This window comes from Hemitrygon akajei, chromosome 6, assembly GCF_048418815.1.
Source record: "Hemitrygon akajei chromosome 6, sHemAka1.3, whole genome shotgun sequence".
NCBI lineage: Eukaryota > Metazoa > Chordata > Chondrichthyes > Myliobatiformes > Dasyatidae > Hemitrygon > Hemitrygon akajei.
Genome location: NC_133129.1, coordinates 185,453,785 through 185,478,878, shown reverse-complemented (window position 1 = coordinate 185,478,878; position 25,094 = coordinate 185,453,785). Strand labels below are relative to the sequence as shown.

General features: G+C 44.7%; 1 protein-coding gene across 1 annotated transcript in view; it reads right to left on the bottom strand.

The window, feature by feature from the left end:
* mrvi1 (murine retrovirus integration site 1 homolog) overlaps nt 1–22,748 on the bottom strand; it is a 253,637-nt gene extending 230,889 nt beyond the window's left edge. The window contains exon 1 of the mRNA XM_073049956.1: nt 22,593–22,748. The gene's annotated coding sequence lies outside the window, so the exon portion shown is untranslated. The remainder of the gene's footprint in view (nt 1–22,592) is intronic.
* Between the last annotated feature and the right edge of the window lie 2,346 nt (nt 22,749–25,094).

Here is a 25,094-nt window from a genome sequence, read left to right as displayed (position 1 = left end):
AGATCACTATATGAAATATATATATACATTAAATTAAATAGTTAGTGAAAAAGAGAGGGAAAATAGTGAGGTAGTGTCCATGGGTTCATTGTCCATTCAGAAATCTGATGGCAGAGGAGAAGAAGCCATTACTGAATCATTGAGTGTGTACCTTCAGACTCCTGTACCTCCTCCCTAATGGTGGCAATGAGAAGAGGGCATGTCCCGGGTGACGAAGGTCCTTAATGATAGATGCCACCTTTCTGAAGATATTCTGGATGCTGGGGAGGCTGGTGTCCATGAGGCTGAGGTCACAACATTCAGGGAATGAAGGGACAAGGACTATCTGTTGGCAGGTAAGTTTACTTTAATTTGGCATCTTGAACAGCACAGTACACGATGGGCCAAAGGGACTGTTCCTGTTCTGTGTTCCCTAAGGATACCACGCACCCAGGCTCAACCCCATTGTCTGGATAAAGACCAACTTTTCAATAACATCTCTGTTCATTTTCAGGAATTGTCAAAGACAAGTTAATGGTTTCAGACTTTGGGTTCTGCTACTTCCAGCTCATTGCCGTTGACAAGTGATTTGTTCTTGGGTCCTCAAGAGATATATAAAAATGATTGATTCACTCATTCAGAGATATAGACCTTTCCAGTCCAACGAGCCACACCACCCAGAAACCCACCTATTGAGCACTCACCTAATCATAGGATAATTTACAATGACCAATTAATCGACTAACTGAAACGTCTTTGGACTGAGAGAGGAGACCCACATTCTCCTTACAGACGCTGCCGGAATTGAATTCAGACACCCAGAGCTGTAATAGAGTTGCCATACCGTTACATTACCGTAGCGCCTTGCTAGATTACAGTCCACTTGCCACAGCACCAGGCATTTAAACAACTCTCATCGCAATCGGAATCAGAATTGTTATCGCTGACGTATGTCATTAAATTCGTTATCTTGCGGCAGCAGCACAGTGCAAGACATAAAAATGACTAACATGCATAAATAAATAGTGAAAGAAAAATAGTCACAGAGGACAGAAACATGCCCTGCAGCCCATCTAATCTGTGCCAAATTGTTATTGTGTTATAATTTCATCAATTTTGCCTCCAACTTCCACCCTGCCCTCTCATTTACTTGGTCCATTTCTGACACCTCTCTCCCCTTTCTCAATCTCTCTGTCTCCATCTCCGGAGACAGTCTATCTATTGATATGAGAGCATAAAATATAGAAGCAGTATTAGGCTGTTTGGCCCATCTAGTCTCCTCCGCCCTTTCATCAAGGCTGATCCAATTTTCCTCTCAGCCCCAATCTCCTGCCTTCTACCCATATCCTTTTATCCCCGACCAACCAAGAATCTATCAACCACTGCCTTAAACATACATAAAGACTTGGCCTCCACAGCTGCCAGTGGCAAAGAATTCCACTGATTCACCACTTTCTGGCTAAAGAAATTCCTCCTCATCTCTGTTCTAAAAGGATGCCCCTTTATTCTGAGGCTGTGTCCTGGTCTTATACTCCCCCAAAATAGGAGAGATCCTCTCCACAATCACTCTGTCAAGGCCTTTCAACATTCGATAGGTTTCAATTAGGTCACTCCTCATTCTTCTGAATTCTAGTGAATACAGGCCCAGAGCCATCAAACGCTCTTCATATAACAAGCCATTCAATCCTGGGATCAGTTTCATGAACCTCCTTTGAACCCTCTCCAGTTTGAACACATCCTTTCTAAGATAAGGGCCCAAACCTGTTCACAATACTCCAAGTGAGGCTTCACCAGTGCTTTATAAAAATTGCATCCTTGCTTTTATATTCTGGTGCTCTTGAAATGAATGCTAGCATTCATTGTATTTGCCTTCCTCACCTCAGACTCAACCTGCAAATTAATCCTTAGGGAATCCTGCACAAGGACTCCCAAGTCCCTTTGCACCTTAGTTTTTTGTATTTTCTCTCCATTTAGAAAATAGTTAACCCTTTCATTTCTTCTACCATAATCTACCATAATCTTTATATTTTATAAACCCATGCACTGTCACAGTTATCTTGTTAATACCTCTTCCCACCCTGTCACTTGTATAAAAAAAAATGCCATCCCCCTTCTCTCAATTCCTCCATCTCTGCAGCATCTGCTCTCAGGATGAGGCTTTTATTTCCAGAAAAACTTTGAAGTCCTCCTTCTTCAGAGAAAGGGGCTTCCCTTCCTCCACTATCAACACTGCCCTCACTGTCTCCTCTTCCATTTCACAAAAAATCTACCCTCACTCCACCCTCCCGTTCCTCTTGTCCTCACCTACCACCCCATTAGCCTCTGCATCTAGCAACACAAAATGCTGGAGGAACTCAGCAGGCCAGGCAGCATCTATGGAAAAGAGTAAACAGTTGACATTTCAGGTCAAAACCCTTAAAAAGGACTGGAAAAAAAGATAAGAAGTTAGGGGGGAGGGAAGGAAGAAGTACAAGGTGGTAGGTGAGAGGTGAAACAGGGAGGGGGAGGGGTACAGTAAAGAGCTGGGATGTTGATAGATGGAAGAGATAAAGGGTTGGAGAATGGGTAATCTGATAGGAAAAGGTAGATGACCACGGAAGAAAGGGAAGGGGTAGGAGCACCAGAGGGAGGTGATAAGGTGAAAGAAGAAAACAGTAGTGGGAATGGTGAAGCAGGGCGGGGGGGGGGGGCATCATTACTGGACATTCAAGAAATCGATGTTCATGGCATCAGGTTGGAGGCTACCAGACAGAATATAAGCTGTTCTTCCTCCAACCTGAGTGTGGCCTCATTGCGGCAATAAAGGAGGCCAGGGATTGACGTGTCAGAATGGGATGGAATGGGAAGTAGAATTGAAAAGGGTGACCACTGGGAGATGCCACCTTTTCTGGCGGTTGGAGTGTAGGTGCTCGGCAAAGCGGTCTCCCAATCTGTATGGTCTCACCAACATACAGGTGGCCACACCGTGAGCATCGGATACAATAAATGACCCCAACAGACTCACAGGTGAAGAGTGGCCTCACGTGGAAGAACTGTCTGGGGCTCTGAATAGGAGTGAGGGAGGAGGTGTATGGGCAGGTATGGCACTTGTTCCACTTGCAAGGGTTCCTGAATAAACTGTTCCTGAGTTGTTGAGTGTGGTCAATGGAAGCATATATTTTAATCTATCCATGTCACTATGCTGAATGTTCGGAACCCCGGTGCTGACACTGTTTAGCAAGGTAGTCCTCGCGATATACACCGATGTTTTGCTGCCAGATCACACACTAAGAGATACATGTCTTCTGGACTATGCTCGCTGTAAATTGCAGCCTGTAATTTCCCTTTTGAAGCATCTAAAACAACTAACAATTTGATGATCTCCTGAAGGATTCGGCAAGCTTGACTCTCAAGGATGCAGGTACGGCCAGGACGGTTATCCCTGCTGGTGGATGTCTCATCGAGGTCCAAGGGCAGAAGACGACCTTGCTCTCAGCTTTATTCAGGAACAGCTTCTTCCCCTCTACTATCCAATTCCTAACTGGACACTGAACCTGTGAACACTACCTCACCTTTTTATATTATTTGTTTTTGCACTGTTTTTAATTCAACTATTTAATATACATATATACATGATCTAGGAATAATGGTGCATAGTTCCCTGAAGGTGGAATCTCATGTGGATAAGGTGGTGAAGAAAGCTTTTGGTATGCTGGCCTTTATAAATCAGAGCATTGAGAATAGGAGTTGGGATGTAATGTTAAAATTGTACAAGGCATTGGTGAGGTCAAATATGGAGAATTGTGTACAGTTCTGGTCACCGAATTATAGGAAAGATGTCAACAAAATAGAGAGAGTGCAGAGGAGATTTACTAGAATGTTACCTGGGTTTCAGCACCTAAGTTACAGAGAAAAGTTGAACAAGTTAGATCTTTATTCTTTGGAGCGTAGAAGGTTGAGGGGGGACGATAGAGGTATTTAAGATTATGAGGGGGATAGATAGAGTTGATGTGGATAGGCTTTTTCCATTGAGAGTAGGGGAGATTCAAGCAAGAGGACATGAGTTGAGAGTTAAGGGGCAAAAGTGTAGGGGTAACTTCTTTACTCAGAGAGTGGTAGCTGTGTGGAACAAGCTTCCAGTAGAAGTGGTAGAGGCAGGTTCGATTTTGTCATTTAAAAGCAAATTGGATAGGTATATGGACAGGAAAGGAATGGAGGGCTATGGGCTGAGTGCAGGTAGGTGGGACTAGGTGAAAGTAAGTGTTCGGTACAGACTAGAAGGGCCGAGATGGCCTGTTTCCGTGCTGTAATTGTTATATGGTTTTATATATATACTTATTGTAATTGACATATTTATTTATATATTTTCTATATTATCATGTATTGCATTATACTGCTGCCACTATGTTAACAAATTTCACGACTTACGCCGGTGATAATAAATCTGATTCTGAAATACTCTCTGCCAGTTAAAACATTGAGCTAGGTTAAAGCATCGAGGCCCAAGAACAGAAAATGAGCCAGTGTTCAGCAACATTTGACCCGTTTCCCTCTCATTGGGCGGGAGTCCTGGGTCCCACGTAGGGAACAGTTGGTGCCCCTACAACCACCTAACTGGCTTCACCTGCCTCTGAATTCGTGGACTCTCTTTCAGGGAATCTGCAGCTCATATTCTATATTCATTGCCACATTCTATGAAACAACCATTGTTGGTAGAATCTCAGGTGGAGACGAGAGGGCATACAGGGGTGAGATATGCCAACTAGTGGAGTGGTGTCGCAGCAACAACCTGGCACTCAACATCAGTAAGACAAAAGAGCTGATTGTGGACTTCAGGAAGGGTAAGACGAAGGAACACATACCAATCCTCATAGAAGGATCAGAAGTGGAGAGAGTGAGCATCTTCAAGTTCCTGGGTGTCAAGATCTCTGAGGATCTAACCTGGTCCCAACACATTGATGTAGTTATACAGAAGGCAAGACAGCAGCTATACTTTATTAGGAGTTTGAAGAGATTTGGCATATCAACAAATACACGCAAAAATTTCTATAGTTGTACCATGGAAAGCATTCTGACAGGCTGCATCACTGTCTGGTATGGAGGGGCTACTGCACAGGACCAAAAGAAGCTGCAGAAGGTTGTAAATCTAGTCAGCTCCATCTTGGGTACTAGCCTACAAAGTACCCAGGACATCTTTAGGGAGCAGTGTCTCAGAAAGGCAGCGTTCATTAAGGACCCCCAGCACCCAGGGCATGCCCTTTTTTCACTGTTACCATCAGGTAGAAGATACAGAAGCCTGAAGGCACTCTCTCAGTGATTCAGGAACAACTTCTTCCCCTCTGCCATCCAATTCCTCAATGGGCATTGAATCTTTGGAAACCACCTCACTTTTTTTAATATACAGTATTTCTGTTTTTGCACTTTTTAAAATCAATTCAATATGCATAATTGATTTACTTGTTTATTGATTATTATGTCTATTTTTATTTTATTTATTATTATTTTTTCTCTCTCTGCTAGATTATGTATTGCATTGAACTGCTGCTGCTAATTTAACAAATTTCACATCACATGCCGGTGATAATAAACCTGATTCTGATTCTGATTAGTTGTTAACTTTTGCATGATCTGTTTTATTTTGCACATTGGATGCTTGTCAGTCTTTGTTTGGCTTCTATTGTGAATTTTGTTTTTTGACTGGCTGTAAGATGAAGGTTGTATATGGTACAGATACTTCGAAAATGAATTTAAACTTTGAAATAATTTCTAACTGGCTCAATAATTTGCCTTTGATAAGCCTGAATTTAAGACAATGATTTCTAGTGAGAAATTGTACCTCCTGGAAGTTCACATTCATAGCACAGTTTGTCAACCTTTCCCAAGATTCATTCATCAGCAGGCAGGCAAAACCCTTTACAAATCTGCTCTGCCCCTCCCTGACCAACTCAACATTTTCATGGTGTTCTCTCAATTTTTCCCTCATTACAGACTCTCGTAACTTTCAGATATCAGATGTTAAGCAAATTCCTGCAATTCCATCTCTTACGTACACAAGAGATTCTACAAATAGCGTAAATCTTGAGTCACACACACACACACACACACACACACACACACACACACACACACACACACACACACACACACACACACACACACACACACACACACACACACACACACACACACACACACTTCTAGAAGAACTCAGCAAGTTAGGCTCTATCTATGGAGGAGACTGTTATTCCCTTTATTGATGCTGCCTGACTTGCTGAGTTCCTCCAGCATTTTATGTGCATTCGAACATAGAACACTACAGCACAGTACAGGCCATTCAACTCATGATGTTATGCTGACCATTTAACCTACTCTAATATCAATCTACTCATTCCCTCCCACACAGACCTCCATTTTTTCTATCACCCATGTGCCCACTAAGTGTTTCTTAAATGTCCTTATGTATCTGCCTCTGCCACCACCTCTGGTTGTGTGTTCTATGCACCCACCACACTCTGTGTAAAAAACCTGCTTCTGACATCCCCTATTCTTCCCACCAATCACCTTAAAACTATGGCTCTTTGTATTAGCCATTTCCACACTGGGAAAAAGTCTCTGGCTGTCTACTCAATCTATGCCTCTATCATCATGTATATCCTATCAGGTCACTTCTCATCCTCCTTCACTCCAAAGAGAAAAACCCTAGCTTACTAGGGTTAACACCATCCAGCTCAAGATCTTAAGGCACAAACTAACGGAGATGGGAGTAGACTCTCACATGGTGGATTGGATAGTGGACTACTTGACAGATAGACCTCAGTATGTGCGGTTGGGAGACTGTAGGTCTGACACGGTGGTCAGCAGCACAGGAGCGCCGCAGGGAACCGTACTCTCTCCGGTCCTGTTCACCCTGTACACATCAGACTTCCAATATAACTCGGAGTCCTGCCATGTGCAGAAGTTCGCTGATGACACGGCCATAGTGGGGTGTGTCAGGAATGGACAGGAAGAGGAGTATAAGAAACTGATACAGGACTTTGTGATATGGTGCAACTCAAACTACCTGCGTCTCAATATCACCAAGACCAAGGAGATGGTGGTGGACTTTAGGAGATCTAGGCCTCATATGGAGCCAGTGATCATTAATGGAGAATGTGTGGAGCAGGTTAAGACCTACAAGTATCTGGGAGTACAGTTAGACGAGAAGCTAGACTGGACTGCCAACACAGATGCCTTGTGCCGGAAGGCACAGAGGCGACTGTACTTCCTTAGAAGGTTGGCGTCATTCAATGTCTGTAGTGAGATGCTGAAGATGTTCTATAGGTCGGTTGTGGAGAGCGCCCTCTTCTTTGTAGTGGCGTGTTGGGAAGGAAGCATTAAGAAGAGGGACGCCTCACGTCTTAATAAGCTGGTAAGGAAGGCGGGCTCTGTCGTGGGCAAAGTACTGGAGAGTTTAACATCGGTAGCTGAGCGAAGGGCGCTGAGTAGGCTACGGTCAATTATGGAAAACTCTGAACATCCTCTACATAGCACCATCCAGAGACAGAGAAGCAGTTTCAGCGACAGGTTACTATCGATGCAATGCTCCTCAGACAGGATGAAGAGGTCAATACTCCCCAATGCCATTAGGCTTTACAATTCAACCGCCAGGACTTAAGAACTTTTTAAAAGCTATTATTAATGCTTTTTGAGATAGTGATTTAGATGCTTATCATATTTTTTACTGAGTTAAGTATTGTATGTAATTAGTTTTGCTACAACAAGTGTATGGGACATTGGAAAAAAGTTGAATTTCCCCATGGGGATGAATAAAGTATCTATCTATCTATCTATCTATCTACTCAACTTATCTTCATAAGATGTACGGTACTCTCCCATACAGCAGCATCCTGGCAAATTTCCTCTGCACCCTCTCTAAAGCTTCCACATCCTTCCTATATTGAGGCATCTGGAATTGAACACAATACTCCAAGTGTGGTCTAACCAGAGTTTTCTCATCCTCATTCGTTCCAAAGAGAAAAGCCCTTGCTTGCTCAACCTTTGCTCCATTTCTCAGGACAAGAATGTGGAATTTTCTTAATATTCCTCTCTTCACACTGCTGCCTTCAGAAAGATAATACAGGAGCCTCAGGACCCACACTACCAGGTTCAGGGTCAGTTATTACCCCTCAGTGATCCTGAACCAAACAGGATAACTTCACTCAACTTCATTTCATCATTGAAATGTTCTCACAACCTATTGACTGACTTTCAAGGACCCTTCATCTCATGTTCTCTATTGCCTATTTATTTAAGTTTTTTTTTGTATTTGCACAGTTCGGTGTTTTTTGCATGCTGGTTGAAAGCCCAGATTGGTGTAGTCTTTCATTGATTCTATTATGGATTTATTGAGTATGCCCACAAGAAAATGAATCGCAGGGTTGTGTATGGTGACATATATGTACTTTGATAATAAATTTATTTTGAACTTTGAAATAAACTTCGGGAGATTATACTTCAGAAGCCTACATTCAGCTCTCGGTAAGGAACCATCAGATCCTGCAGATTGCCAGGTTCTAACTATTTACTGCAGTCTGTCTTCTGTGGTGGGTTTCAGTTAGTCACTCTCCGCTGATTCATGATACTTGCCTCGGAATGTCAGGCATCCTACCCTTGTCCTCCACTGTAAATATTGATGCAAAGTAATCCTCGTTCAGTGTCTGTCTGTTCTTTAGTTTCATGTCCAAGTTAGCACAATCCATTTTCAAGAAGCCCTTCTACTGACTGACATCACTTGTAAATCATTTTCCATTCTTCATGTCCCACCTTCTTGCTGTTACTTCTGCTATTTTTATCGCACTTTACATCTCCTCACTGCAAGGATTTGCACTTTTCTCTGCTTTTCCTTCTATGTCCATGACCAAGACAGGAAGCGGCTCAATATCACAGTAAATTCTCAAATAACCGAAGTTCGAAGTAAATTTACTATCAAAGTACACATACAGTTCCTATGAAAACTATTCACCCCCACCCCCACCTTTGAAGTTTTCATGTTTTACAACATTTTACAACATTCGGAGCAAGGAGGCTGTGAGTGAATGGCTGATTTTTTGGAGCGAAGGGAGTTTTTTACTACTCGGGGTTAAAGAGAGGCGAGACTGCGCAGGCGCGTGACATCAGCCAGTAGAGCGCAAAAGGTTTAAAAAGAAGACGGACATATCCAGCGGACAGCGTCGCAGCGGGCAGCAGAGAGAAAGACAGCAGAGTGATACGGCTTTGGCTCAACGGGCTTAGGCGGTAACGGGACGAGGCAAGGTAGTTTTACTGTGTTATTTGCGGAAAGGAGGAAGTATGTGCGTGAGGTCGACGTTCTGTGCTCAGTGTCAGATGTGGGGAGTCCTGGAGTCTCCCAGCCTCCTGGACAGCCATATCTGCACCAGGTGTGTCGAGCTGCAGCTCCTAAAGGACCGAGTTAGGGAACTGGAGATGCTGCTTGATGAGCTTCACCTGGTCAGGGAGAGCGAGGAGGTGATAGAGAGGAGTTATAACCAGGTGGTCACACCGGGGCCACGGAAGACAGACAAGTGGGTCACAGTCAGGAAGGGGAAGAGTCTGGTACTAGAGAGTACCCCTGTGGCTGTACCCCTTGACAATAAGTACTCCTGTTTGAGTACTGTTGGGGGGGACAGCCTACCTGGGGGAAGCGGCAGTGGCCGTGCCTCTGGCACAGAGTCTGGCCCTGTGGCTCAGAAGGGTAGGGAAGGGAAGAGGAAGGCAGTAGTGATAGGGGACTCTATAGTTAGGGGGTCAGATAGGCGATTCTGTGAATGCAGGAAAGAAACTCGGATGGTGGTTTGCCTCCCAGGTGCCAGGGTCCAGTATGTATCGGATCGCGTCCAAAATATCCTGCGGTGGGAGGGAGAGCAGCCAGAGGTCATGGTACATATTGGTACCAATGACATAGGCAGGAAAATGGAAGAGATCCTGAAAGCAGTCTACAGGGAGTTAGGAAGGAAGTTGAGAAGCAGGACCGCAAAGGTAGTTATCTCGGGATTACTGCCTGTGCCACGCGACAGTGAGAATAGGAATAGAATGAGGTGGAGGATAAATGCGTGGCTGAGGGATTGGAGCAGGGATTCAGATTTCTGGATCATTGGGACCTCTTTTGGGGCAGGTGTGACCTGTACAAAAAGGACAGGTTGCGCTTGAATCCCAGGGGGACAAATATCCTGGCTACTGGGGAGATTTTAAACTAGAATTGTTGGGGGGGTGGGAACCAAACTGAAGAGACTGGGGAAAAGGAGATTGGCTACAAATAGAGAAAGCTTGTAGACAGTGCGAGAGGGAGGATAGGCAGGTGATAGAGAAGGGACGCGCTCAGACCGAAGGTTTGAAATGTGTCGATTTTAACGCAAGGAGTGTTGTGAACAAAGCGGATGAGCTTAGAGCGTGGATCAGTACTTGGAGATATGATGTGGTGGCCATTACAGAGACTTGGATGGCTCAAGGACAGGATTGGTTACTTCAAATGCCGGGTTTTAGATGTTTCAGAAAGGGCAAGGAGGGAGGCAAAAGAGGTGGGGGCATAGCACTGTTGATCAGAGATAGTGACACGGCTGCAGAAAGGGTGGACGCCATGGAGGGATTGTCTACAGAGTCTCTGTGGGTGGAGGTTAGGAACAGGAAGGGGTCAATAGCTTTACTGGGTGTTTTTATAGGCCGCCCAATAGTAACAGGGATATCAAGGAGCAGATAGGGAAACAGATCCTGGAAAGGTGTAATAATAACAGGGTTGTCGTGATGGCAGATTTTAATTTCCCAAATATCGATTGGCATCTCCCTAGAGTGAGGGGTTTAGATGGGGCGGAGTTTGTTAGGTGTGTTCAGGGAGATTTCTTGACACAGTATGTAGATAAGCCTACAAGAGAGGCTGTACTTGATTTGGTATTGGGAAATGAACCTGGTCAGGTGTCAGATCTCTCAGTGGGAGAGCATTTTGGAGATAGTGATCATATTTATCTCCTTTACAATAGCATTGGAGAGAGATAGGAGCAGACAAGTTAGAAAAGCATTTAATTGGAGTAAGGGGAATTATGAGGCTATCAGGCAGGAAATTGGAGGCTTAAATTAGAAACAGAGGTTCTCAGGGAAAAGTATGGAAGAAATATGGCAAATATTCAGGGGATATTTGTGTAGAGCTCTGTATAGGTACATTCCAATGAGCCAGGGAAGTTATGGTAGGGTACAGGAACCGTGGTGTACAAAGGCTGTAATAAATCTAGTCAAGAAGAAAAGAAAAGCTTAGAAAAGTTTCTGAGAACTAGGTAATGTTAGAGATCTAGAAGATTATAAAGCTACTAGGAAGGAGCTTAAAAAGGAAATTAGGAGAGCCAGAAGGGGCCATGAGAAGGCCTTGGCAGGCAGCATTAAGGAAAACCCCAGGGAATTCTACAAGTATGTGAAGAGCAAGAGGATTAGACGTGAAAGAATAGGACCTATCAATTATGACAGTGGGAAAGTGTGTATGGAACCGGAGGAAATAGCAGAGGTACTTAATGAATACTTCAGTATTCACTATGGAAAAGGATCTTGGTGATTGTAGTGATGACTTGCAGCAGACTGAAAGGCTTAAGCATGTAGGTATTAAGAAAGAGGATGCGCTGGAGCTTTTGGAAAGCATCAAGTTGGATAAGTCGCTGGAACGGGACAAAATGTACCCCAGGCTACTGTGGGAGGCAAGGGAGGAGATTGCTGAGCCTCTGGTGATGATCTTTGCATCATCAATGGGGACGGAAGAGGTTCCAGAGGATTGGAGGGTTGCAGATGTTGTTCCCTTATTCAAGTAAGGGAGTAGAGATAGCCCAGGAAATTATAGACCAATGAGTCTTACCTCGGTGGTTGGTAAGTTGATGGAGAAATCCTCAGAGGAAGGATTTATGTACATTTGAAGAGGTATAATATGATTAGGAGTAATCAGCATGGCTTTGTCAAGGGCAGGTCGTGCCTTACAAGCCTGATTGAATTTTTTGAGGATGTGATTAAACACATTGATGAAGGAAGAGCAGTAGATGAAGTGCATATGGATTTAAGCAAAGCATTTGATAAGGTACCCCATGCAAGGCTTATTGAGAAAGTAAGGAGGTATAGGATCCAAAGGGACATTGTTTTGTAGATCCAGAACTGGCTTGCCCACAGGAGGCAAAGAGTGGTTGTAGACGGGTCATATTCTGCATGGAGGTCGGTCACCAGTGGTGTGTCTCAGGGATCTGTTCTGGGACCCTTACTCTTTGTGATTTTCATAAATGACCTGGATGAGGAAGTGGAGGGATGGGTTAGTAAGTTTGCTGATGACACAAAGGTTGGAGGTGTTGTGGATAGCGTGGAGGGCTGTCAGAGGTTACAGCTGGAAATTGATAGGATGCAGAACTGGGCTGAAAAATGGCAGATGGAGTTCAACCCAGATAAGTGTGAAGTGGTTCATTTTGGTAGGTCAAATATGATGGCAGAATATAGTATTAATGGTAAGACTCTTGGCAGTGTGGAGGATCAGACGGATCTTGGGGTCCGAGTCCATAGGACACTCAAAGCAGCTGCACAGGTTAACTGTGGTTAAGAAGGCGTATGGTGTATTGGCCTTCATCAATCGTGGAATTGAATTTAGGAGCCGAGAGGTAATGTTGCAGTTATATAGGACCCTGGTCAGACCCCACCTGGAGTATTGCTCAGTTCTGGGTGCAGAGGAGATTTACAAGGATGTTGCCGGGATTGGGGAGCATGCCTTATGAGAATGGGTTGAGTGAACTCAGCCTTTTCTCCTTGGAGTGAAGGAGGATGTGAGGTGACCTGATAGAGGTGTACAAGATGATGAGAGGCATTGATTGTGTGGATAGTCAAAGGCTTTTTCCCAGGGCTGAAATGGTTGCTACAAGAGGACACAAGTTTAAGGTGCCGGGGAGTAGGTACAGAAGAGATGTCAGGGGTAAGTTTTTTACTCAGAGAGTAGTGAGTGTGTGGAATGGGCTGCTAGCAAAGGTGGTGGAGGCGGATACGATAGGGTCTTTTAAGAGACTTTTAGATCGGTACATGGAGTTTAGTAAAATAGAGGGCTATAGATAAGCCTAGTAATTCCTAACGTAGGGACATCTTCGGCACAACTTTGTGGGCTGAAGGGCCTGTATTGTGCTGTAGGTTTTCTATGCTACTATCTTTCTAATACTGAATCACAATAGATTTAATTTGGCTTTTTTCGACACTGATCAACAGAAAAAGACTTTTGTTAAATCAGATCCCCACAAATTGTTCTAAATTAATTACAAACATAAAACACAAAATAATTGATTGCATAAGTATTCACCTCTTTAATATGACACACCAAATCATCACTGGTGCAGCTAATTGGTTTTAGAAGTCACATAATTAGTTAAATGGAGATCACCTGTGTGCAGTCAAGGTGTTCAATTGTTTGTAGTGAAAATACTCCTGTGTCTGGACAGTTCAACTGCTGGTGAGTCAGTATCCTGGCAAAAACTACACCATGAAGACAAAAGAACTCTCCAAGCAACTCCACAAAAAAATTATTGAAAAGAACAAGTTAGAAGATGGATACAAGAAAATTTCCAAGTCACTGAATATCCCTTGGTTAAGTCAGTTAAGTCAATCATCAAAAAATGGAAAGAATATGGCACAGCAGTAAATCTGCCGAGAGCAGGCCGTCCTCAAAAACTGAGTGACCGTGCAAGAAGGGGACTAGTGAGGGAGGCCACCAAGAGACCTGTGACAACTCTGGAGGAGTTACAATCTTCATTGGCTGAGATGGGAGAGGCTCACATACAACAACTGTTGCCTGGGTGCTTCACCAGTCGCAGCTTTATGGGAGAGTGGCAAAGAGAAAGCCACTGTTGAAAAAACCTCACATGAAATCTCAGCAAGAGTTTGCCAGAAGGCAAGAGGGAAACTCAGAAGTTGACTGAAAGAAAGTTCTATGGTCTGATTAAACCAAAACTGAGCTTTTTGGCCATCAGACTAAACGCTATGTTTGCCAAACACCACACATAATCAAAAACACACCATTCCTACTGTGAAGCATAGCGGTGGCTGCATCATGCTGTGGGGATGCTTCACTGCAGCAGGCCCTGGAAGACTGGTGAAGGCAGAGAGTAAAATGAATGCAGCAAAATACAAGGAAATCCTGGAGGAAAACCTGATGCAGTCTGCAAGAGAACTCTGACTTGGGAGAAGATTTGTTTTCCAGCAAGACAATGATCCCAAGCATAAAGCCAAAGCTACACAGGAATGGTCTAAAACCAACAAAGTTAATGTCCTAGTCGGGGTCCGGACCTCAGCCCAATTGAGAATTTGTGGCTGGACTTAAATAAGGCTGTTCACTCATGATCCCCAAGCAATCTGACAGAACTTGTGCAGTTTTGTCAAAAAGGAATGGGGAAAAATTGCAGTGTCCAGATGTGCAAAAGCTGATAGAGACCTATCCACACAGACTCAAGGCTGTAATTGCTGCTAAAGGTGCATCTACTAAATACTGACTTGAAGGGGGTGAATATTATATTGTGCTTTATCTTTGTAATAAATTTAGACCAATTTGTAGAATTTTTTTCGAACTTTGACACCAAAGTGTTTTTTCTGTTGATCAGTGTCAAAAAAGCCAAATTAAATCCACTGTGATTCAGTGTTGTGAAACAATAAAACATGAAAACTTCTGGGGGGTGCCGGATTGAGTACTTTTTAAAGACACTGTATGTCACCATTTTAAAAAATTTTAGAGACACAGCTGAGTAGGCTTCCTAGCCCTTCGAGTCACATCGCCTCAGCAACCCCTGACAAACCCCGACATAATCACTGGACAATTTACAATAACCAATTAACCCAGGACTGTAATCTTTGGACTGTGGGAGAAAACCAGATGACCATCGGAAAACCCACGCATTCCATGGAGATGATGTACAGAGAATTCTTACAGACGGCACTGGGATTGAACTCCGAACTCTGCAATGCCCTACGCTGTAATGGTGTTATGTTGACCGCTATGCTACTGTGGCGCTTGCCATGTCATTGTACATTGTCCTGCAACCGATCCAAGTCTCTGCAGACTCTCTGTTTCCTCAGCACTACCGGCCCCTCCACCTACCTTTGTATCATCAGCACACTTAGCCACAAAGCCATCTATTCCATAATCCAAATCATTGATCTACAACGTAAAAAGAAGCAGCCCCAACACAGACCCCTGTGGAACACCACTGGTAACCAGCATCCAACCCCAATGGCGGAGGGGAAGAAGCTGTTCCTGAAATGTTGAGTGTGTGTCTTCAGGCCTCTATACTTTCTCCCTGATGGTAGCAATGAGAAGAGAGCATGGGCGATGGGGATCCTTAATGATGGATGGTGCCTGTCTGAGACATCACCTTTTCAAGGCATAGCCTTCAATAACCTTATTACCTGTGAATTTTGTATCTGTTCTCGCTTGGCCTCGTGGCCCCTCCCCTCGTGGCTTGTTATTCTGAAGTTTATTATTAAACTTATCGTGCACCTCTGAATCGTCTCCGCTGCTCTGCTTTTGGGTCAAGCCTCCTCTACATTTCCTGACACGTTGCACTAAAGAGGTTCAAGATGGACACATCCACAGCAGTTTTGAGACAGCCTCAAATGCCCACACACTGCAGTCCAAACTCACAACCTACCCAGAAATAACTCGCTAAATTGTTTAAAAATGACATTTATAAATAGATTCCTTTCAGCACTCGAGTTGTCTTAACTATTTAGTTATCATCAAACTTTAAAGGAGGCCCCTCCACTAGTCGGGGTTGGCCGTGGATGTTGCAATCCAGCTGTCTGCATGATGCACAAGCCAGGGCAGTATGATATGGAGAGCAAGCGGCTGCCCATGCAGCCGGCTTCTGCTCTCCACACACTGACGGTCCAAAGGAACAGCAGAAACCAATAGTTTGGCACTGGCAGCATCTCAGGAGTTGCTAGTCAGCATTGAACTCAAACCTGAGAAAATCTGCAGATGCTGGAAATCTAGAGCGATACACACAAAATGCTGGAGGAACCCAGCAGGTCAGGCAGCGTCTATGGAAAGGAATAAACTGTCAACGCTTTGGGTCGAGACCCCTCATCAGGACTCAGATGTAGGACTACCTCAGGGACTTCAGCTCTGCACTTTTCCCAGAAGCCTTCCCCATGACTGGGTAGAGCTGCAGGGCAGAGTAAGTTCAAAATCAGAGTTTTCCTTCTCCTAGATGAGCTGCCAACCATGGCTGACAAACCCCATCTGCACGGACGTTTCATAAAACTAACCACCATAACACTACACAATAAAATGTTGTCTGAATAACTCTCTGCACCCCTCAGTACAAGATTTACTCTGTGTTGCTGGAACTTGTTGGGCCCCTCCACTTTGACTTTCGAGTGGGATTCTCGGCACTCTCAGGGTGATTAATTGATGTCCATGCGGTGTCTCTGACAACACTGTATGACTCCCTGACTCACAGTCAACGCCGAGTTTATCGTCATCTGCACCAGTCCGTGTGCGATGGAAAACTTACAACAGCAGCATCACAGGGGCACTCACAGGTAAACATAAATTAAAAATCTAATTTCACAAAACTAAGTGCATGCTAGTGCAAAGTGATTAGAGTGTTGCTAAACTCTAGTGATTAGGACAGGCATTGAAGGAGAGAGGGAGTAAGTTCAAATGAGCTGTGAGGGCAAGTTTTTTTTAAACACAGGGTGGTGGATGCTGGAATGCCCTGCCTGGGGTGGTAGTGGAGGCAGATACATTGGATACATTTAGATAGGTGCATGAATGTGAGGAAAATGAAACGATATGGACATTGCGTCGGCAGAAAAGATTAGTTTAGTTGGACATTTGATTACTAATTTAATTGGTATGGCACAACATTGTGGGCCGAAGGGCCTGTTCCTGTGCTGTACTGTCTATGTTTTATGTCTAAGTGAAAACACTGACCATAGTGTAAAAAACTTGCCCCTCGCATCTCCTTTGAATTTACCCCCTCTCACCTTAAATGCCTACCCTCTGGTATTAGACATTTCAACCCTGGGAAAAAGATACTGTCAAAACAGAGATGTGGAGAAGTTTCTTTAGCCCAAGGGTGGTGAATTTGTGGAATTTGTTGCCACATGCAGCTGTGGAGGCCAGTCGTTGGGTGCATTTAAGTCAGAGATTGATAGGTTCTTGATTGGACATGGCATCAAAAGTTATGGGGAGAAGGCCGGGAACTGGGGTTGAGGAGGAGATAGGAAAGAAGGATCAGCCATGTTGAATGGCGAAGCAGACTCGATGGGCTGAATGGCCTAATGTCTTATTGTCTTATGCTACTCCGTCTGTGCCTGCCATAATCTTAAAGACCTGTATCAGGTCTCCCCTCAGCCTCTGCCACTCTAGAAAAAGCAACCCAAGTTTGTCCAACCTCTCGTGATAGCACGTGCTCTTTAATGCAAGCAACATTCTGGTGAGTCTCTCCTGAGCCCCCTCCAAAGTGTCAACGTCTTTCCTGTGCAATATGGTCATGAAGGAAGCCCGCAGACATTAGAGACCCCGTCATCTGAAAGCAAATGGCAGCTAACAGCAACAATTTCCTCTCCCTGTGATGTTGCTGCAGTGAGCTGGCACCTTCTTTCAGCTAAGTGCAGAGAGAGAGAGAGGTTACTGCTGTTTGCTTTCAGAAGGTAGGATCTACAATGCACTGAACTCTGAATTAACCTGTGGTCACCCAACTGAGCAATGTTAATACAAAAGAATTTCACCTAATACCGCTCACTCTCCAGGGACGGCATGGTAGTGTACTGGGTAGGACAACACCTCACCGTGCCAGTCCAGTCATCTCCAGTCAGGGTTCAATTCCCTCTGCTGTCTGTAAGGAGTTTGTACGTTCTTCCTGTGACCATGTGCATTTCCTCCGGGTGCTCCGGTTTCCTCCCACATTCCAAATGCGTACGGGACAGCAGCTTATGGGCATGCTATGTTGGTGCCGGAAGCACGGTTACACTTGTAGGCTGCCCCCAGCACATTCTTGGACTGTGTTGGTCATTGACACAAACAACACATTTCACTGTATGTTTCAATATACATAAGATAAATTAAAACTAATCTTTAATCATTAACTCTGCAACTTAAAATGAATTCCTCACTGTAAGGATCATGTTTGAGCTTACTAGGTTTCAATAAAATGTGGGTTCATAATCCTCTCCAGAGTCTACAGCACAAACATCTAGAGGTGTCCTTAGTGACTTACCAAGGCCCAGGCCAAGGCACTAAACGTGGGCCCCTTCACCTCTCCATTGAACACATTAGTTCCTTATTTCTAAAGAAACTTAAAATCCACAGTAGGTAATTTACTAGGGGGAATGCTGACCGATACAATTCAGAAGGACAGGCTTAAATGAGTGTCCATTACAGAGTGAGGTGCTGGCTCAATATTCCAATGTCACAACAGGTACTGATGTATTTGGAACAAAACTGTCTGCATTATTGCAATCATATTATCTTGTTTTGAAATCCAACATTCCTGATTCTTGGAGTGCAGGAAAGTATGAGGTGATGGTATACAGGTGTAGAAAACCATGGGAGGCAGGGGCAGGGTGAGTGGGCTCAGTTGTTTTTTCAGGAATGGGGAATCAACAACAAGAGAGTAGAAGTTTAAGGTGAAAGGGAAGAGATCTAATAAGATGTGATTGGCAATGTTTCCACACGGAGGGTGGTCAGTGTATGGAATGAGCTGCCAGAGCAAGTGGTTGATACAGGTGCGGGTGCAAGAACATGCAAAGAGTATAAACACAGGAGATTCTGCAGATGTTGGAAATCCAGAGAAACATGTGCAAGATGCTGGAGGAACTTGGCAGGTCAGGCCATATCTATGAAGAGGAATAAACAGTCAACATTACAGGCCAAGATCCTTTATGAGATGGAGTTCACCACAGATAACTGTGAGGTGGTTCATTTTGGTAGGTCAAATATGATGGCAGAATATAGTATTAATGGTAAAACTCTTGGCAGTGTGGAGGATCAGAGGGATCATGGGGTCCGAGTCCATAGGACACTCAAAGCTGCTGCACAGGTTGACTGTGTGGTTAAGAAGGCACACGGTGCATTGCCCTTCATCAACCATGGGATTGAGTTTAAGAGCCGAGAGGTAATGTTACAGCTATATAGGACCCTAGTCAGACCCCACTTGGAGTACTCTGCTCAGTTCTGGTCGCCTCACTACAGGAAGGATGTGTAAACTATAGAAAGGGTGCAGAGGAGATTTACAAGGATGTTGCCTGGATTGGGGAGCATGCCTTATGAGAATAGTTTGAGTGAACTCAGCCTTTTCTCCTTGGAGCGGCAGAAGATGAGAAGTGACCTGATAGAGGTGTAAAAGATGATGAGAGGCATTGATCGTGTGGATAATCATAGACTTTTTCCCAGGGCTGAAATGGCTATCACAAGAGGGCACAATTTTAAGGTGCTTGGAAGTAGGTACAGAGATGTCAGGGGTAAGATTTTTACGCAGCGAGTGGTGAGTGCATGGAATGGGCTGTCGGCAACGGTGGTGGAGGCGGATACAATAGGGTCTTTTAAGAGACTCCTGGATAGGTACATGGAATTTAGAAAAATAGAGGTCTATGGGTAACCTTAGGTAATTTCTAATTAAGTACATGTTCGGCACAGCATTGTGGGCCGAAGGGCCTGTATTGTGCTGTAGGTTTTCTATGTTTCCATGTTTCTATGAGACCCAGAATGTTGACTCTATATTGCAGCCTGAGCTGTTGAGTCCAGTCTTTTGTATGTAAAAGGTACCTGAACAGGTACACGGATAAAAAAGGATTGGAGAGATATGGTCAAACACAGGCAAGTGGGACAAGTTTAACTTGCGAGAGTTTGCCAATGTATTAAGTCTCCTAATGGAATGTAGCTGCTGTCGTGCTTCCTTTGTAATTGCATCAATATGTTGGGCTGATCCTCAGAGATGTTTACACACAAGAACTTGAAACCACCCACATTTTCACTTCTGACACAAAAGTTGGAGGTGTTGTGGATAGTGTGGAGGGCTATCAGAGATTACAGCGGGACATTGATAGGATGCAAAACTGGGCTGAGAAGTGGCAGAACTGGGCTGAGTTCAACCCAGATAAGTGTGAAGTGGTTAATTTTAGTAGCTCAAATATGATGGTAGAATATAGTATTAATGGTAAGACTCTTGGCAGTGTGGAGGATCAGAGGGATCATGGGGTCCGAGTCCATAGGACGCTCAAAGCTGCTGCACAGGTTGTCTCTGTGGTTAAGAAAGCATACGGTGTATTGACCTTCATCAACCATGGGATTAAGTTTAAGAGCCGAGAGGTAATGTTGCAGCTATATAGGACCTTGGTCAAACATACTTGGGAGTACTCTGCTCAAATCCGGTCACCTCACTACAGGAAGGATGTGGAAACCATAGAAAGGGCGCAGAGGAGATTTACAAGGATGTTGCCTGGATTGGGGAGCATGCCTTATGAAAACATGTTGAGTAAACTTGGCCTTTTCTCCTTGGAGCGATGAAGGATGAGAGGTGACCTGACAGAGTTATTTCAGATGATGAGAGGCATTGATATGTGTGGATAGTCAGAGGCTTTTTCCCAGGGCTGAAATGGCTAACACGAGAGGGCACAGTTTTAAGGTGCTTGGAAGTAGGTACAGAGGAGATGTCAGGGTTAAGTTTTTTACGCAGAGAGTGGTGAGTGCGTGGAATGGGCTGCCGGTGACTGTGGTGGAGGCAGAGATGATAGGGTCTTTTAAGAGACTCCTGGATAGGTACGTGAAGCTTAGGAAAATAGAGGGATATGGTAACCCTAGGTAATTTCTAAAGTAAATATATGTTCGGCACAGCATTGTGGGCCGAAGGGTCTGTATTGTGCTGTAGGTTTTCAATGTTTCTATGTTTTTATGGTCCCTCGATGAGGACTGGTGTGTGTTCCTTTGACTTCCCCTTCCTTAAGTTCACAGTCTATTACTTGGCCTTACTGATGTTGAGTGCAAGGTTATTGCTGCAATACTACTCAACCAGTTGACACCTGGAAATTTGTGAGCCTTTCATGTCATATCAAGACTCCTCAAACTCCTGATGAAATATAGCTGCTGCCATGCCATTCTTTGTAATTGCATCAATATGTTGGGCCCAGGATAAAGCTTCAAAGATGTTGACACCCAGGAACTTGAAACTGCTCACCCTTTCCACTGCTGATCCCTCGATGAGGACTGGTGTGTGTTCCCTTGACTTCCCCTTCCTGAAGTCCACAATCAATTCCTTGGCCTTACCCATGGCAAATTTCACCACACATACCAATGACATTGACCCTGATTCTGAATCTGAACCTTGGTCAGCATGGAACAGTTGGGCTGAATGGTCTGTTTTCATACTGTACAACTCTGTGACTAAGAAACCAAAGATCCTCCTTAGGTCCTGCAGTCAATGTTAATCCCTTAATCAAAATCACGGAAACAGATTATCCGATTACAATTTATGGGACTGAGTTCTGCACAAATTGGCAACAGGTTACACTTTGAAAACATTTCATTAGCTGAAATCAATTTCTCCAGCCTCTGCAAACAACACACACAAAATGCTGGAGGAACTCAGCAGGCCAGGCAGTATCTATGGAAAAGAGTTGTCAACATTTCAGGCCCAGTACAGCCCGAAACATCATCTGTACTCTTTTCATAGCTGCTGCCTGGCCTGCTGGGTTCCTCCAGCATTTTGTGTGTTGCCTCTGTGTGTGTTCCAGTATCTGCAGATTTTCTCCTCTTTGTGATTGGATTTCTCCAACTTCCGGCAAATTCTCCCCTTGCCCATCCATCTTTTTCAATTCCCCCTCTGACCTCTTATCTCATCTCCTCACCTGCCCATCACCTCCCCCTGATGTGCCTCCTCCTCCCCTGTCTCCCATGGTCCACTCTCCCTCCTATCTGATTCCTTCTTCTCCAGCCCTTTACCTTTTCCAACTTTCACCTCCCAGCTTCACCTTCCTATTCTGTCTTCTCTCTATCTTTCCAGACCTGATGAAGGGTCTCAGCCTGAAACGCCGACTGTTAATTCATTTCCATAGATGCTGCCTGACGTGCTGAGTTCCTCCAGCATTTTGTGTGTGTGTGTTGCTCTGGATTTCCAGCATCTGCAGAATCTCCTGTGTTTGTCATTGGCTGTCAGCTGCTTTGGGTGGTTCTGGGGCTGCGGAAGGTGCTACAGAAATGCAGCTCTCTCCTTAGTGTACTGGTGAGAGGACGAAAGCGACCGACCAGACATTCACATCTAATGAAGACATGCTCCGCACGTCTCCCCGGTTGTCAGAAGGAATTGGTATCCATAAGACACAAGGGCAGAATTAGGCCATTCGGCGCATCAATGGAGAACTCTCTGATGGGATAGTTCTATTTTCACACTCACTGCCGGCAGCCAGCGGTGAGCTACAATAGCCTCACAGTAAATCGCAACATCACAACACAGTTAGAGAACTACATGAGAAATCGCCTCTCTCTCTCTCTCTGCTCGCTCGACTATTGCATGCAGTTAGTTAATTACACAGGCGAGATGCGATCTTTAAAGGCTGCTGCGTGTAGCGTTCCTCCGACCGCTATTTACAAACTTAAGGCAAAGGTACTGTACCTGGTCAGGGGCAGGAGACACAAGGACTCTACTCAGTCGTCAGGACCCAATGCTCAGATCCCGTTATATAGATCCCCCTAAAGACTCACAGGCTCAGTACGGACTGTCAGACTAATTCCTGCTATTCTCAGCCCAGCCTCTCTCTCACTCCTGGGAGCTTTTACCATTTAAGGGCAATGTTACATCTGGTCCTGTTCTCTCTCTCTCTCTCTCTCCCTCTCTCTCTCCCCAGCTCTCTCACTCTCTGTCTCTCTCTCCCTCTCCCCTCTCTCTCTCCCCCAGCTCTTTCACTCTGTCTCCCTCTCCCCAGCTCTTTCACTCTCTCCCATAGTCTTTCTCTGCCTCAAGTTCTCCTTATTTCACACTGCTTCTCTCTCTCTCCCTCACTCACTCCCTCTCTCTGTCTCTCTCTGCCAGTCTCTCTCCAGATCTATCACTTTCTCTGACACAGTTTCTGTCTCTCTCTGTTTGTTTCTCTCCATCTGTCTCTTTCTCAGTCCCTCCACCTCTCTCTCACTTCCTGCCCTCCATATCTCCTCCTTTCTCTCCCTGTATCCCATTCTCCCTCATTTCTCCCTCTCTCTCCCCTCCCTTTCCAATGGTCCCATACATTTCTCACCCTCCCCTCTCCCGCCTCCGGTCCAATCAGTCAAAACATGAAAAGGGAACTTTGTTTAACTTTGCATCTGGAAAATCAGTTTCTCTTTGAGGACAAGCTCAGAGTCAGATAAATAAGCAACACACACACAATGCTGGAGGAACTCAGCAGGCCAGGCAGCTCAGAAACACAAATTTCACAGCATACAGTAAGCCAGTGACATTAAACCTGATTCTTAGTGTCGATGGAAATGAATAAACAATCAACATTTCAGGCCGAGACCCTTTATCAGGACAGGAAAGGAAGGGAGAAGATACCCGAATAAGGTGAGGGAGGGGAGGAGGACAAGCTGGCAGCTGATAGGTGAGGGCGAAGGTGGATGGGGTGAAGCTGGGTGGTAAAGGGCTGGAAAAATACGGAAACATAGAAAACCTACAGCGCATTACAGGCCCTTTGGCCCACAATGCTGTGCAGAACATGTACTTATTTAAGAAATTACCTAGGGTTACCCATAGCCCTCTATTTCTCTAAGCTCCATGTACCTATCCAGGAGTCTCTTAAAAGACCCTATTGTATCTGCCTCCACCACCGTTGCTGGCAGCCCATTTCACGCACTCACCACTCTCTGCATAAAAACTTGCCCCTGACATCTCCTCTGTACCTACTTCCAAGCACCTTAAAATAAAGCTGTGCCCTCTTGCTAGCCATTCTAGCCCCGGGAAAAAGCCTATGACTATCCACACGATCAATGCCTCTCATCATCTTACACACCTCTATCAGGTCACCTCTCATCCTCTGTTGCTCCAAGGAGAAAAGGCTGAGTTCACTCAACCTATTCTCATAAGGCATGCTCCGTAATCCAGGCAACATCCTTGTACATCTCCTCTGCACCCTTTCTATGGGTTTCACATCCTTCCTGTAGTGAGGTGATCAGAACTGAGCACAGTACTCCAAGTGGAGTCTGACCAGGGTCCTATACAGCTGTAACATTACCTCTCAGCTCTTGAATTCAATCCTACTGTTGATGAAGGCAATACACCATCTGCCTTCTTAACCACACAGACAACCTGCACAGTAGCTTTGAGTGTCCTATGGACTCAGATCCCAAGATCCCTCTGATCCTCCACACTGCCAAAAGTCTGACCATTAATACTATATTCTGCCATCATATTTGACCTACCAAAATGAACCATCTCAAACTTATCTGGGTTGAACTCCATCTGCCACTTTACAGCCCAGTTTTGCATCCAATTGATGTCCCGCTGTAACTTCTGACAGCCCTCCACACTATCCGCAACACCCCTAACCTTTGTGTCATCAGCAAATTAACTAACCCATCCCTCCACTTCCAGGTCATTTACAAAAATCATGAAGAGAAGGGGTCCCAGAACAGATCACTGAGGCACACCACTGGTCACCAACCTCCATGCAGAATATGACCCGTCTACAACCACTCTTTGCCTTCTGTGGGCAAGCCAGTTCTGGATCCACAAAGCAATGTCCCCTTGGATCCCATGCCTCCTTACTTTCTCTATAAGCCTTGCATGGGGTACCTTGTCAAATGCCTTGTTGAAATTCATATACACTACATCTACTGCTCTACCTTCATCAATGTGTTTAGTCCCATCCTCAAAAAATTCAATCAGGCTCGTAAGGCACAACCTGCCCTTGACAAAGTTATGCTGACTATTCCTAAGCACATTATGCCTCTCCAAATGTTCATAAATCCTACCTCTCAGGATCTTCTCCATCAACTTACACACCACTGAAGTAGGACTCACTGATCTATAATTTCCTGGGCTATCTCTGCTCACTTTCTTGAATAAGGGAACATCTGTAACTCTTCAATCCTTCAAAACTTTTCCCATCCCCATTGATGATGCAAAGATCATTGTCAGAGGCTC